The following is a 15,436-nucleotide window of genomic DNA, read 5'->3' on the forward strand; positions in this document are numbered from 1 at the left end:
CTCTCTCACTCTCGTTTTAGTAGGGTTTTATTTAAATATACCTACTACTCTTGGTCTCTAACAGTTATAAATACGGATGTATTTATTTGGGCAAGAGAACGCGCGTTCATATTGTTGTTGGATTGGTTTATTTTACTTCGCTTTTCTGCCACATTTGGTCATTGCGAAAATGAGGATGAGTGATATGATGAAATTGATGAAGGGACCTCATATGAACAATCCAGGCCAGGATTCGAACCCGTGATGAGTGCGCATTCTTGTCCTATGTGTTGTACTCTGCAATGAATAATGAAATACTTTGGAATGAAAAATGTATCTCAGAACTCAAAAAGCCAAATGAATATTATTGAAGAAACTACAAAAAATTGTGTTTTGTTTCCTGTTTTGTTTCTGTGCATAAAGTGGACTTAAAACACCAAATCAACCAACTGTGCGAGAGTGGTTATCACAGCGCGCTAAGACACCAGGAGTTCCGGGTTCGAACCCCTTCCTGGGCATGGGTGTTCTTTGCGTTTGTACCTTCATGAATTTTATCGTATCATCTTCGCAATTAACCAAATGTTACAAAAAAGCGACGCTAAGTAACAAAAATGAAATCAAATCCTTGATTGATTGCTTGATTTGGTTTATTTTACTTCGTTTTTCCGCCACTTTTGGCTAATCGCGAAGATGATACGATAAAATTGATGAAGGGACACACACAAAGAATACCTATGGCCAAGCCGAGATTCTAACCCAGGATCTCTGACTTAGTAGTCAAATCAAATAGTTTTTTTTTTATTTTCGAATGTGGGTGAGGTTTACGTGTACTTTTTCTTAGTACTCATTCATCATCTTGCAATCTTTTCCTGTTATTGACATTCTTTTTTTAGAAATACTGGGCCCTAAAGGGGGAGGGGTGTGCCCCCCCCTTTAGCATGCCACTAACTGCTACCCCAAGTGTCGACGTCACCGCACGTCACTGCCGATACCTGCCCCATGTATTTTTCTACCCTCTCGTGTTGCGGTCAATGTCCTCTGTCGATAGTCTTGCCACATGAAGGGAAATTCGGAAAGAATTTTAGGCGAAACGGGAAATTCGACCAATAATAACCAAAATTCCAAGGAAATTTGAAGACATCAGACTCAGATTGTTCAGGTTATATTAGATGCTAGTTTCATATCTATATAAATCTCATCTGTTACTTCTTACTTGCACTCCTTTCAGCATAAGCTTAATGTATCTTTATATATTGTTCATTTTACGTCCCTATTCTACATCTTCGCTTAACAGCGTCGACGAGGGTGAATTATGAACTTATGAAATGGGTGATGGAACAAACACAACTGTTTGTACAATCATGTTTGAGCAGGGTTAGATCCTGGACATCTGGCCGGGTAGAAAAAAAGCTGACAATAAGCATGTACCAATGATACGAACATGGACCAACGAAAGCAGTATTGCTATTATTATTATCACTGTTGTTACAAGATTTCTTTAGATGAAGGGGGCCGCACCCTGTGGCCGAGTGGTTAGCACATCGCGTTGCGACGCTAAGGGTTCTGGGTTCGATTCCTGCTCAGGCTTGGTTGGTTGTTTGGTTTGAGTTGGTGTTTCAAGTCCACTTTGTGCACAGTAAGGCTAATCGGGACTGGACCTACAGTTTAAAGTGGGATCCGAATCACTATGTGCCTCCACCGGGTATCGAACCCGGGACCCCTTTGGTTGTTTGTAAATGTCAATCAATTTCATCACTCATCCCCATCTTCGCAAATTAGCCAAGAGGCACAAAACTCGAAGTAAAATAAACTAAATCAATCAATCTTTAGATGAAGGGGAAAATTGGACAAAAAATGGAAATATTGATACTTATAAAGGTAAATTGTGGCAACACTGGCCCAAAGTCTGTCGAATTGTATTCTTCCTTCCCTTCCTCTTTTGGTCTTGACGTGCTTCGTTCAGCAGAAAACCAGGATCTGCGCTGTACTGTTTATCGCAGGCAGACTGTGGGAGACCAGGAAGTTTCGAAGAGACACGTTCGTTCCCTTGCTAATAAAAAACAACACAGTGTTGTACTTTTCTTCCTTTCTACTGTTACCCAGTGTGGTATTTAAGAAATTTCCAGTGGGGGGGATTCTACTGACTGTCAAGAAACAGCATAAGATAATGATTTTACTCCACCTAACATATCAATTTATCCCCCCTCTCACCCCCCCCCCCCCACACGTGCATACATGTGTGCACCCTTGCGCCTGCTAGAGAGGTTGCATTGGGGTACCTCAACAATTTTAAACGGGAAATGAGGTCAGCCCACACTTCATTTTTTACCCAAAACATATTTTTAATAATTGCTGAAAAAAAAGATAGAGTCTACTTTACGATCATCACAGCAAATCGGGACTGGACCTACAGTTTTGGGGTTTGACACCCCCACCAGAAATGTAGTACAGCATGTGTGTAACTTGGGAACTAACTTTTGGAGATCACAATTGAACTTTGGCATAACTTTGGGTGGGCACAATCAAAAAGTTTTCTACCCCATAAAAATAGCATTCAAGACTACTTACTGTGCTAAATCACTGTTACATTTTCGAAATCATACAAATTCTCATTACCTTGCTCCTCAAGTCCCAAGAGCTTGTTAATTCTTTTATATCTGATTTGGGGGGCGGGGGGAAGTGTAGTTTAGGACCCTTTGAATACAAGACAGTAGCGAGTGCCACTACAATATATCTAAGATCCCACATTGTGTATGTAATCTCATAATCAATTTTTATGGATCTTATCAAGAGAATGAACTCAATATTGATTCTTCAGTATTTTGTCATGATATTTTACAAATGTGTTTAGTTTGCTGCAAAATTACAATACTACTGACTTGACAACGCATGCTGAAACCGAAAAATATTTCCAACAAAAAATACCATGTTCCAACAAGCCCCATGTGTTTTAATTTAGTGATGTTGAAAGATTATGTATGCCTTCTTCTTGCATATTTTCAAAATCGATCCTTTGGTCAACTCAATCTTCCGCCACCAGAATTATCAGATTTCGTTCGTTTTGAAGGCAGATTCCCAATGTCGCAGTGTCTGGAACTCGTAATGTTAACTCTTTTTCACTAACATTCTAGCTTGAAAAGAAAAGTAGCTTGTTGTTCTTAAAAATATGATTTCGTAAAGGCATCGTGCTTGCGTCAAAAATTCCATGTAGGCTATCTTCGCGTACTATAATTCCACTCATGTAAATACAGATGTTCTGTGGTGACAAGCGAGTCACGTGACAACTAATTTTAACTTTTATATGAGATTGCATTTTCCGGGCAAATTCCCTGGACAAAGAAAAGGGAAGAGGGGCAACTTGTCAGACAGTTCAAGGAATATAGCAGAGCTTGAGACCACATACGTGTTCGCCAAATGAAGCTTCCAGTTATCTGAAAGAAAAGTGGTGCAATTGATTGACAAAATGTGGAAAAAGTAACTAAATTGACAATAACTTGTTGTTGTTTCCCCCACCAGGAATAAAATTTATTAAGCAGAGAGGGGGCACACAAGTATCCAGAAGGGGGGCAATTGCCCCTCATCCTCCCTACAAATACCACCCTGCTGTTACCGGAGGTTAACAGTGGTTGCACGTCCACCACACCTCTGATATTTTATTAACACGTCCACCAGGCTTCCCAAAGAAAGTTAGGGGGGAATTTCACTCACGAAGTATTTCACCAAAAAATATCATTTTTGGAATTTTGGAAATTGTATAACCATCTATTAAGTAGATTTAATGGTAGAATATATAAATATAACCTGAATGTGATGAATATGCGTATATAAATATATATTCATCACATATGATGAATATGCCAATACATAATTGTTGAATTCAAGGAATTCCGGTCAGTGGACATCCTGAACTACTCAAAACATGTATCAGTGTTGTAAAACCATCCTCATGAATGCAAATGATCTAATGTAGCTGTGCTTACAAACATAATTATAATGCTAAAAACCAGTGGCGTGGCGTGGATTTTTAAAAAGTGTTACCGGTTATCAGTAGGACATTTAAGGAGACTTGGGCGCCTCCCCACCTCATGCCCTCCCCCCCATGTCTTCCAAGTAGTTCATATAATATTAATCTGGTACGTATGCAATTCAATACTAGATTTTGGTAAAGTTATTAATCAGAAAAAAAAATGTTGACATAAGGACTAAAGTGAAATCGAAAACATTGGTTGTTGATACAATAATACGTAATTTGATACTTACAGAAACATCGAAGGCTACTTATAGAGCAGATCAATCCGACTTTGAAAATAGTTATATGATGCTGGGATCCCGGGTTCGAAACCTAGCTTGGGCTTGTGATGTCTATTCATCAATTTAATATCATCACTCATCCCCATCTTCGCAAATTAGCCAAAAGTGGCGCAAGCGAAGCAAAATCAATCAAATCAAATAAAAAAACTTCTATGATGCTGTCATAAAGAGAAGTTTTTCATTTGAATTTGAATTTGAATTTTTGGATGCGCGTCATGCTCATGGTCCATGTTATCCACATCTGAATTCGACACTTTTTTTTTACCCGAAAGTAGAGTACATGGCCAACAAAAGAGTTTAGAAAACTGCACACATCCACATAACCACGGATAGTCGTTATACCACGAAACATTGAAATGTCGGTCATATCCAGCAGACGACTTGGTTTTTAAATCGTTCAAAATAGGCTTTGGCCTCCCTTTCGCCACAATTTCGATGTTTTCTGCAAAATAACGAACCGAAAGATTGCTTCAAAATATCTTCTATCGCACGATTACACACACTGTCCAGATAGGATGAACCCGCCACCTCGGAACTCGGAGCAAGCTTCATAAATTAATTGACAATGCCCGAAAACAACATAAAGACGAAAGACACCAGTCACAAAACTCCCACTGCACAGTCCCTCCCACAAACCGTTGTTTACTTTTGTAACACGTGAAGCACCCTCCTTGCCCCCTCCCCTCTCAGCATCGGCCCTTCCCCAATATTTCCTTCGGAACCTGCAAGAAGTCCAGTTCTACTAATGTTGCCATCTTAGTTCTTTTGAAACCAGATTTGCCCAAATCGCGAAACATTTTCGTTTCAAATAAGACGTATGTAGAGTAGATGTAGTCTTCATCTGTTTCCTAACTACTCCCACTCCCATGTTTCGCTAAATCCACTGAAATCTCATTTCTGACACCACTACTATTTCGTATATTTTACGTCCTTTGCTACCTTTAAGGCTTTCGCTTTATAGGATAATCGTGATGACGATGCGTGGTGAATTATTGAAATAAAATTATTTCTTTGTGTATGTAATTATTAATTTTTATAATTATTTAAGTAAAATAATAACAACGAACATTGAAATAACCATTTCTTGCTGAGGATTCGAACCTGCGACACCTGACACTTCAGAGCGTGCTAAGATAACAATCTGGAAATTATGCTTGTAAGTATTGTTTTCACCCAAAAACAGTTCTACCACCTCAAAAACATTGCTTCAATCCGAAATTATTACATTCCTGCGACAACGTATGTCAATGTCAATCTGTATTATCAACAATTATCACAAATTCCTGTAACCGAAATAATATTATATGTGTGAAATATTGAATTTTAGGTTGACATTTTTAGGACAGCGGACCCCTTGACCATACCCATCCTTCTCGCCCATGATGTCGAAGAAGGACAAAGAGGACTTTCATAATCGCTGATATTTAGTGTAAATACAAAATATCACTTGTTGGTTTGCTTTTGCCCCAGTGTGATTTGATTTTTTTAAATTTTTCATGAACAGTAATGCTAATCGGGACAGTTTAAAGTTGGATCCGAACCACTTGTGCCTCCACCGGGTATCGAACCCGGAATCCCTTGATTATAAGGCGGCGACGCTACTAACACTGCGCCATCGTTCTCCAGTGTGACTGGACACCTTCAGAGTAAGATAGATACGATTAGGCGACTTAGCTCTTTTCTGTCAATTGAATATGGCAACACTGGTATGTTTCCTGTAAGGATCACCGGCAACTGCGCCGGCTAAACAGCCCGCCTCCTCCTCCCGCCATAACAGTCTTTACCGCTACGCCAAGTCGCCAAGTCTTCCTTTGGTGGGCTCAGGGCCCTTCCCTCATGTTGCCTGTGGAACGTACCGGATCAGTCCTCCTCTTCGCTTTTGCCGGTGTCAGAAAAAATGTCAGTCTGCAATGTTTACTTTACGACAATATTACCAGTTTACGTACGTAATAATATTTTAAGACAGGTTCTTCAATTCTTTATATTTTAGTGTTACCTGCGGTAACAGCGGCTACATGCACGCCACGCCTCTGCTAAAAACCGACAATCTAAATTACTGACAACAGTACGGGAACTAAATGACAACCAGAAGTGATTTTTTACAAGGGAAACAAAATAAAAATGCATACATGATACATTGGTATCAGTAAGTATTGGTTGAAAATATTCTACCAATACCATGTTTTTGAGTTTCTAGAAGTGCGTTCAAGAGCAACATTTGTTCCTTTTCAAAGGTCGTTCACTCTTCCTTGGGACAGGTGGGAAGCAGATGATTGATTGTCAAGATTAAAGGCATGGGTATAGGGAAAACTGCACCCTAACTTCTTGGAAGGCATTTAACTATCAGCTGAAGGCTGTGTGGAAATAAAATAAATCATTCATTTCCAATTCCTGTTTGTACACTTGAGAGGTAAGAAAGGTGGACATTTTAAAAATCAGCATTACTATCATGCTGGGCTGTTTTCGGGCCAGATGACTGCAGGGTACCTCACATGGATGAGACCAGAGTGTAAGGAGAGCCGGCAAGATAATTATCTTATATTTATAACTCTCTCTCTTCTCCCTCTCCTATCAACCCAAAGGACAAGAATGAATAGTTTACATGAAATTAAAAAAGATACACAATCCACCGAATTTTTTTGTGTAACTGCAACGCTTTGAAAAGTCTTATAACATTCCAAAAAACTTCTCTTTGCATCATCTAGGACTAGAAAGAAGTTAACAAAAAAAAATTACGAAAGACATATTAAAGTGTTATAATTAGGGAAAGATTCTTTAGGTGCTAAAAATTTGAAAAATATTTATTTTTTATGTTCTATTAACCGTGAAAATGTGGCTAAAAGTAAAAAAAAAAAAATTAATTCAAAGCTATGTATTTGCAACTTTCCAATAAAAAGCTGGCTCTTTTTTTTTAAAACTGAAATTTTGGCTTTTTACCAATTACAGCTAACCTATTTCACTTGAAGTTACTGTTATGAGTTTACAGATTTGTAGTGACATATTCTACAACTAGCTAAAAAAATGTACATGATGTAACAGCCAACAGACAGATATTTGCCAATCGCAGTGGACACATATTGCACAGTGGTTCAGATATAATTTTAACCCTAGCTTAATGAGGGGGAGGGGCTTGCAGGCCCACCACCTCTATTTTTAGATTTTTCAACTGGCTGAAAATAAATTACATTGTTTCCTAGGATGTTTTCAATATTTCTGTATTACTTTTCTTCATAAAAACATAAATGTAATGTAATTAGGAGGCAAAATGCACTTGGTAGGCATATCAGGTGCCATCTTTGAATGTCTCATTTGAGTTGTTATAATTAATAAATAACTGCACATATATAATCACCAAAGGAAGCAGTGATTCAATAATAAAATGGTTTCTTGCATTTTACTGATAAAAAGAAAGTCAGCCTGTGAGCATTACCATTACCTTATGTAATGAGTTTGTATGACTCAATAAGTAGAACTTCTTATTTTAGACTGCAATTATACAAAGAAGTATACGTGGGAAACTATGAGAGTATTGATATCGGTTCAAAGTGGTATTAACTAACCACTAATATACAGCCTATTTAATTTTACTGGGATGAAATACAAGTAAATAGCAGGGTGGCCACTCTAGGACCATGATAAAATTCCAGTACAATTCACAGTCTTCAACGTGAACTTGACAAAAAATCAAGGGTACACGCAGATAGTTTTGCTATTTCAACCTCTCACCACCCACACACACAAATAGATTAACAATATAAAGGGTCTGTGTGATTCAGTGTCGAAAAATTCTAAATTAATTCAATTAAAATATATAATTTAAGGTGCAGAGCTTACATTTGCCATTTCACATCCTCCCATTCGAAATACACCTAAAAACACAAGCACCAAATGTTAAGTGAAAATTGTTAATTGCATAAATCTTCTGTCAGATAGATTGTTCTGCAAGGACACTAACAACGTCAACAGATTGATAAAATTATTTTTTTTTTAATTTCCCCACACTGCTTTCTTATTTTCCTCGATAAAAATAAAAGCTCAACTGTGAAAAACTTTCCTGAAAGCATTTATCGAGTATCAGTAGGAATGATTGTGGAAGTAAAATGAAAGCTTCCTGAAAGTAACTGACAGGTTCCTGTTCGAAAACATCCAAACAACACACGGAGTCAAACACCTTCTCAGTCAAGTGCCATATTTGGCCTTCTGATGACAGGTTAAATGCTTTCGTTGTTAGGCTAAATTTAGTGTATTTATGCTAAGAGATTTAAACCTAATAAGCATAACCTAACCACAAAAGCATGCAACGCTTGCGTCAGATGAAATACAGTGCTTGACCAAACTAAGACTACAAGAAACTAATAGCTGGTGGGAAGTAAAGGATTAAATAAAGTACAAAACCCGGCTCTAACTGCAGCGGAATTGACACTGGAATTGAGGGACAAAGGAGTGCATTTGGATGTTTCCAAAGTACGACGTAGACTTCTTGCAACTGGACGGAAAGCCAGGAAACCAGTGAAAAAACAATTTATTTCGGCTGCAATGCGCAAGAAACGTCTCTCGTGGGCCCGTGCTCAACGAAATTGGACAGAAGACGACTGGAAGAAAGTTGTGTTCTCAGATGAATCACATTTTGAGGTCCAGGGACAGAGGGTTCCAAACGTGCGTCGGTCGAGTAATGAATCTGTAATGTCAGCACATCTGCAACAGACCGTAAAACACCCTGACAAGAAGATGTTTTGGGGATTCTTCACCCATGAAGGACCAGGATCATTAGTGCCAATTGATGGTATGATGAATGCTGACAAATACATACATGTTCTGAGAAGGAAAATTATTCCAGTACTTCAGGAGAAGTTTCCAAGTGGTGACAGGATTTTCCAGCAAGATTTGGCTTCTTGTCACACTGCCAAAAAAGTACAGCATTTTATGAGTGAGAACAATATTCGAGTGTTAAAGTAGCCAGGGAACTCCCCGGATCTAAATCCAATCGAGAATTTGTGGGCTATTTGAAAATGACGAATATCAAAACTGAACTGTTCCACAAAGCAAGCAGTGATTGAGTCTGTTGTCAATGTTTGGTTCCATGACAATGAACTTAATGCAATATGTTCAAAGCTTGTAGAATCTATGCCACAACGAGTAATGGACGTTATAAAACAAAAAGAAGGACATATTAACTATTAGAAATGATTATCTGTTTGTACCTTGTGAAAAATGAATATATGTACAAATGTGTTTGAAAACGTTGAAGTATTCTATGTTCTGGGACAATAAATGTAAATTTTTGGATGTAATTGCTGTGTTCCGATTAATTCGCATGGGACTGTATATGGAAGTGAAAAAACATTCTCAAGGAAACGTGCCATACGTAATGGCTAAAACTCCACAGTATGTGTTAACAGACAAATAAATTGAAATCGAACCGTGTAAAAAAATGTTTGTAGCATGATGAAATTGCAATTAAACAAAAGGTTCTTCACTTGGGTCAAGGGTTCTTCACAACTGTGGAATATCTTAACGCTAACTCTCCTTTCCTAAAATGTTTGGTGACTTTGGTGGCCACATCTCCACCAGCATAAAGTCAAACGTATACAGATGCTGAATTATAAAAATCATGCACAATGGCTCTGCATGCCAAACAACTAAATTTGGGTTCAAACCAAACCACAAAGTGTTCTCACAACTTCACACTCACACATAAAATAAAACTGAACAAGCCAAATACAATAAAAAATGCAACAAATGAAAAAAGTGTGTGTAATGGAGTCTCACTTCACATATATATATATGGCCGTATTTAGAGGGTTTTTTTTAGGGTTCAACCCCCCCCCCTGAAACTTCTGACATGTTGGATAAACTTAAGTTCAGAAACCAAAATTTGTTAACACATTTTCAAAAATTTATTCGCAGTTTCACAAGAATTCAACAGGGAGACAATGCCGAAACGATAGAGCTAGAAATTTCAAACATTTTGAATTCTGAAATTTGAGGGAAATGGATATAATTCTTGCAGCTTGCCTGCAACCCCTTCATTTTCACTTCTGCTGTCCTCTTTCCATTGCTGTTCCTGGATCAGAATGAAAATTTCCTTGCGATTGTCCCAAAATTCCAAATGATAACACTGTTAAGACTTGTTTCCATGATAATAAAACATTTAAATGCTGACCGAGGCAAATTTATTGTATAAAATATATAAACTAAACAAAGATCTCTTTCAATTTATTGTGAATCTTTGTCTGAAGAAGACCCTGTTAGAGGATGGAAAAGTTACGTTTTTAGTGTATACTTTTTTATACAATAAATTTGCATTGGTCAGCATTTGAATGTTTATTTTTTTTTACCAAAATTCCCATTCCAACTTTTTAATTCCCTGTTCGTTATGGGTTTAAATCGACCTTGATAAGAGTTCAAACTTAGGATATGCAGCTTCGAAGCGAGTTACGTTCACTATCCTTCACTCAGCAGTCGATATAGTACAGCTGGCAGCCGACGAGAAGAGCGCTGGCAGAAGAGGTGTGACGTACTGCCAGGCGACTCCACTCTTTCGCGTGGGGGAGGTGCTCTTCCGCCAGAACTCTTGTCGTCAGCTTGACAATGACCCGCCAAGAAGAAAACAAGACTTCCTTCTCCCCGACCACCCCCAAATTCTGCAAATGAACCTGACCCTCCCTTTCCCTCTGTGCCCCGTCTCCCTTCATTCAGCGATCTTCTCGTCAGCTGCCGGCTGTACATACATTTAACCTATATGCGGTCCTATAAAACACATATTTGTATAGTGCACAGTGGTTGTATATAATCCTGTTTGGTAAGCATAGGAACAATATGAGGGTCGGAAAGTGGGATCGAACTGGTCCATAGAACACCCCTCCCCCCAAATTGATATTGTTTATTGCAAGTTACAAAATAGCAGAACGTTTGTTAGTTTTATTGTTAATAACGGAAATAAAGTCCAGTTAGTTAGTATTCGAACAAAATAACAAAAAAAAAAAAAAAACAGCGTTAGATCGAAAAATTGAGATTATAATACAGGCACCAAGTTATGTTTTACCATTTAATCCAAATTTCCTAGACCTCCTGGATTGGCTTATTTTGTGTGTTGTGTATTATGGGCATGAATTTCTTAAAATAAAATGTACTATATTCATTACAAGTTCAACACTTTAATCCCACCCATAAGGGTGAACCTAGCTTTTGTGCTAATTTCACTGGGTTTCATGATCCTCTCTCATCACTGTGTGGTGATTTCTTTCATACCTTTATATGTTTTCTTGCAAATGATATTTCTTTCTTTGTGCACTACTGGTTAGAATAGGAAGTTATGTTCCATGTGGCGGACACAATTGGTCATAAATTTCCATAGTGTGTTGGTGAGGAAATTAGGTTAACTGCTCTCTCACCAATAATAATACTGATTGACTATCTTCACCAGATGGTGAGACAAGCTTTTTGACCTATTTTCACCAAATTTTAAACTGCACATGTGCATGATCTACAACTTGGCCTCATCTGTTACACAGATGTATGCATTTATTTTTGTGCAGGCAACATGTGTGTTCCGATATAAACTGGTGCTGCTAATATGTCACATGAATGAAGAAGTATGAAGGAGTATTATGTTCCTACATGCTTTCTTTGTTAACATTAGGCAGTCAGGTTTATGCCTGTTAGCATTAAAATTACTTTTGTAAATACTTCCCAACATCTGATCATGTAATTTCTGGTCTTGAGCACTTTCTGCTATTCTCACTACCTGGTGACAATAACTTAAATTAACTTCTCAGCAGTAACGTCACAAACACTGCCTGCCAATTATTATAATAAAATATGATCAAATACAGTGTTATGGTATGATTCAGGTAATAAGATTTTAGTGCTGTTCTCAGCATCTGGTGAAAATAGCCTAGTATGTTATTCTCACCACTTGTTGAAAGTAGTTGCGGCCATAATAATAATCAAAATCTACCTTTCCATGGTATGCTTTATGGTTAGTATGGATAATTGAACTTACCAAACACTGCAAATATATGAAGAAAAAAATCTGGTGAAAACAGCTCAAACTGGTACCTTCACCACCTGGTGATAGTAGTCGCGACCCCCCCCCCCCAAAAAAAAATAACGTGCGAGTTTACTATATCGGAAACCCATTAAAATCGAACATTTTGTGTTTCGAATGGATCGTACTTACCAATTTTGTATTCCGGAACATAGTTCGAGGTGCCATTATGCTTTTTACAGGAAAACAAACAATTTTTCACAGAGTGATTTTTTTATTAGTTTATTCGCTTCCATAACACATAATATGGCGGGCACATCTTGACTCATGTTGTGGGTATGCAGTGTTTCCAACCTTCTTCACCGAAAAATACCTATTATCGTGTTTGTCACGTGTGCAAATTGTACATTATGCACGGGTAGCTGACTGATAGCCTCACGAAACATTCATGGATAGCCCCACGATCCATTATGCACGGTAGCTGACATAGCCCCACGAACCATTTCCGATAAGGTTAGGTAAGCTTAGTTAAAAAGGGGGGGGGTTGAAAACACTGACAGGGGCTTACGTCATCAAACGTACGCAGCATCCGGTTCTCGTAGGGCAAGCAAATGAAAGCAATGGCAACTGTGCGTCGGTGAGATATTTCTCTTGAAAAATACACGATTTCCCGGTCAAATATATTCCACGATGAAAGAAAATACCTCGACGAACATTGTAAACCTTGGAGAAACTCATTTCAATAAGTCGTTTCTTCTGTAAAATTGAAGAAATGTTTCCGATATACTAAACTGTTACCAAAAATAATTTGATATTCTATACATATTCATCAGAATTCACTGTGGAATCCTTAACATACCTATGTTTCTTAAGACCATCGCGTAAAACATATCTGCAACACACGCGTTTGAAAAACAGAACAATAACCGTAAAAAGGAGCACAGCACGTGTATTACTCTTGAAACAATTAAGCTTAAACATAACTGAAAATATACAAAAGTAATTATCAATACTTACCAGCAACTTCTTTCCGTTGCAAACACCTGTCCACGTAATGTACTCTCTTTTCGTACGATGTCTTGAAGATTGAAAGAAAAACTTCACGCAAAAACGGACAAAACCACATAGATTATTTGGTTGGCTACGTTACATACGTTTAACGAATTGTCCTTATCGGGAGTGCACATCATTAGAAAAGTTATATTTCAAGACATAAACATTTGTCTCATATTTCTAAAAACCAGTCACCTTACATATAAAGGTATAAACGTTTACCATTCCACTACACAATCAAAATAACTTATTATTTCATAGAATCAATACATTCAACAATCTATTCCATTGTATTGTCTAGTCATGGTCGAATCTCATGACACTGATGTTGTCAGCTCCTTTCTCATTAACCAGAAGTGGCGTAACTACAGGGGGAGAGAGAGAGAGAGAGAGAGAGAGAGAGAGAGAGCAATGCAAATACCAATCTTGGACGGAAATCACATTTATGGGGAGCAAACGTTGAAGAAGAAAAAGCAAGGCTAGCAGGTCAAAAAAATACTACAGATGGAATTAGTTTTCATTTCTTCGTCCACACGGGCAAGGCAACCTAGAGGGAAGCACAGAGGGTAATTGCCCTTTGATTTCAAATGCTATGAAAAAAAATAATTTCGCAAAATTTTCTTGCCCGCTTCAGCTGCAATACCTGCTATTGTTACAGTCTCATCACATTCAAAGGCGTAGCTAGGGACCGGCGGGAGTCTGCCCTGGGCGCCGAACAATATAAATGAGAGAAGCCCGTGTGCGCCCTATTGAATCAATACAGTTTTCAGTTTGAAAAAAAATTGGATCTAAAAATTTTCATGCTCGTCTCGTTTCACTCCCAATATTATTGTTTTCTGTAATCAGTGGCAGCGATTGGGTTCCAAAACTGGAGGATGGGAGGAAAGGCATTTGTACATAAGAATTAGCGAAGTACGGGAACAAAAGTGGGAGCAAATGGCCCCTCGCCTAATCGCTGCCACTGTCTGCTATTCATTGTAAATTACTAGCGAGAGAACTAACACCAAATATGTATTTCAAACTATGCGGTGGATGAATTCATTATGTAATGTATTTATTTATTTACTCAGAGTTTCAGGTACAGTCTTATTTGGCGATTTTACACTGTAACAACATAAAGTTGAAACAAAAAAATAACAAAAGATAAAAACAATAACAAGGTGAGATAGATTTACACGTTCTTGGTCAGAATATTAAGTTCTGGAAGGAAAATATCTACATTCAGGGCAGGGGCGCCGACTTGTCAAAATTATTGGGGGGGCTCTGATCACTGAAATAAATGAATGAATGACTCACTCCCCTCCCTTTTTAAAAAATAAAAATTACGTCTTCGCATAGCAGTTTTTAAGCAGCTATTATATTCCTCATGCAAATGAAATGCAACATGAAAAACGTTTAGAAAATGTTTCGAAGTCTCTTTATGTCTTTTGTGTCTCTTCATTTGTTTTTTAGATAACAATTAACATTTTTATTGAGAAGTATGTAAAGAGACCAACCTAACAGTTTTATGCCGGCCTCGGTAGCCGAGCGTGTTGGGTGATCGACTCAACTCGCTTTGATCCGGAGGTCTCTGGCGAGGGCATGGGTGTGTTTTAATGTCCGCAACAGACATGTGATGGGTTGCAAATAACCTTAGTGTTGACGTACTCATAAAATAACGAATATTTACAATATTTAACAGTTTTATTTAATTATTTACATAAATGTTAACACAAATCGCAGGAAAATAATTTTACTTTTTTGTTCTTGCTACAATATTTTACTTTTTAAATTTAATTTTGCAATAATAAAAAAAATAGCATGTACACTAAGATATAAAGTGACATACACAACAAAAACATATGAACATGATTTAAAAATAAAGCAAAAGTTGCTCTACGCGGTGGGTTATTTTTTTATGAACTCATTAACGAGAGGTCTCAGGTCCAAATTTTCAAGCACAGTTTGATGTATGTGGAGTACCGCTAAGCTGCTTAGTCTCTTCTGCCTCATTGTAGATCTCAAATATGTATTTAATCGGCGAGGAGAACTGAATGACCTTTCGGCTGTTGTCACTGGCACAGTGTGGAGGAGCATCATGAATTTGGTAACTTCAGGCAGAAG

General features: G+C 37.8%; 1 protein-coding gene across 1 annotated transcript in view; it reads right to left on the reverse strand.

The window, feature by feature from the left end:
- The window catches only part of LOC146004373 (piwi-like protein Siwi), a 133,452-nt gene extending 120,024 nt beyond the window's left edge, over positions 1-13,428 (reverse strand). Inside the window, exon 1 of the mRNA XM_083143172.1 lies at positions 13,298-13,428. The gene's annotated coding sequence lies outside the window, so the exon portion shown is untranslated. The remainder of the gene's footprint in view (positions 1-13,297) is intronic.
- Between the last annotated feature and the right edge of the window lie 2,008 nt (positions 13,429-15,436).

This window comes from Lepisma saccharinum, chromosome 21 (assembly GCF_977018435.1).
Source record: "Lepisma saccharinum chromosome 21, izLepSacc3.1, whole genome shotgun sequence".
NCBI classification, from domain to species: Eukaryota; Metazoa; Arthropoda; class Insecta; order Zygentoma; family Lepismatidae; genus Lepisma; species Lepisma saccharinum.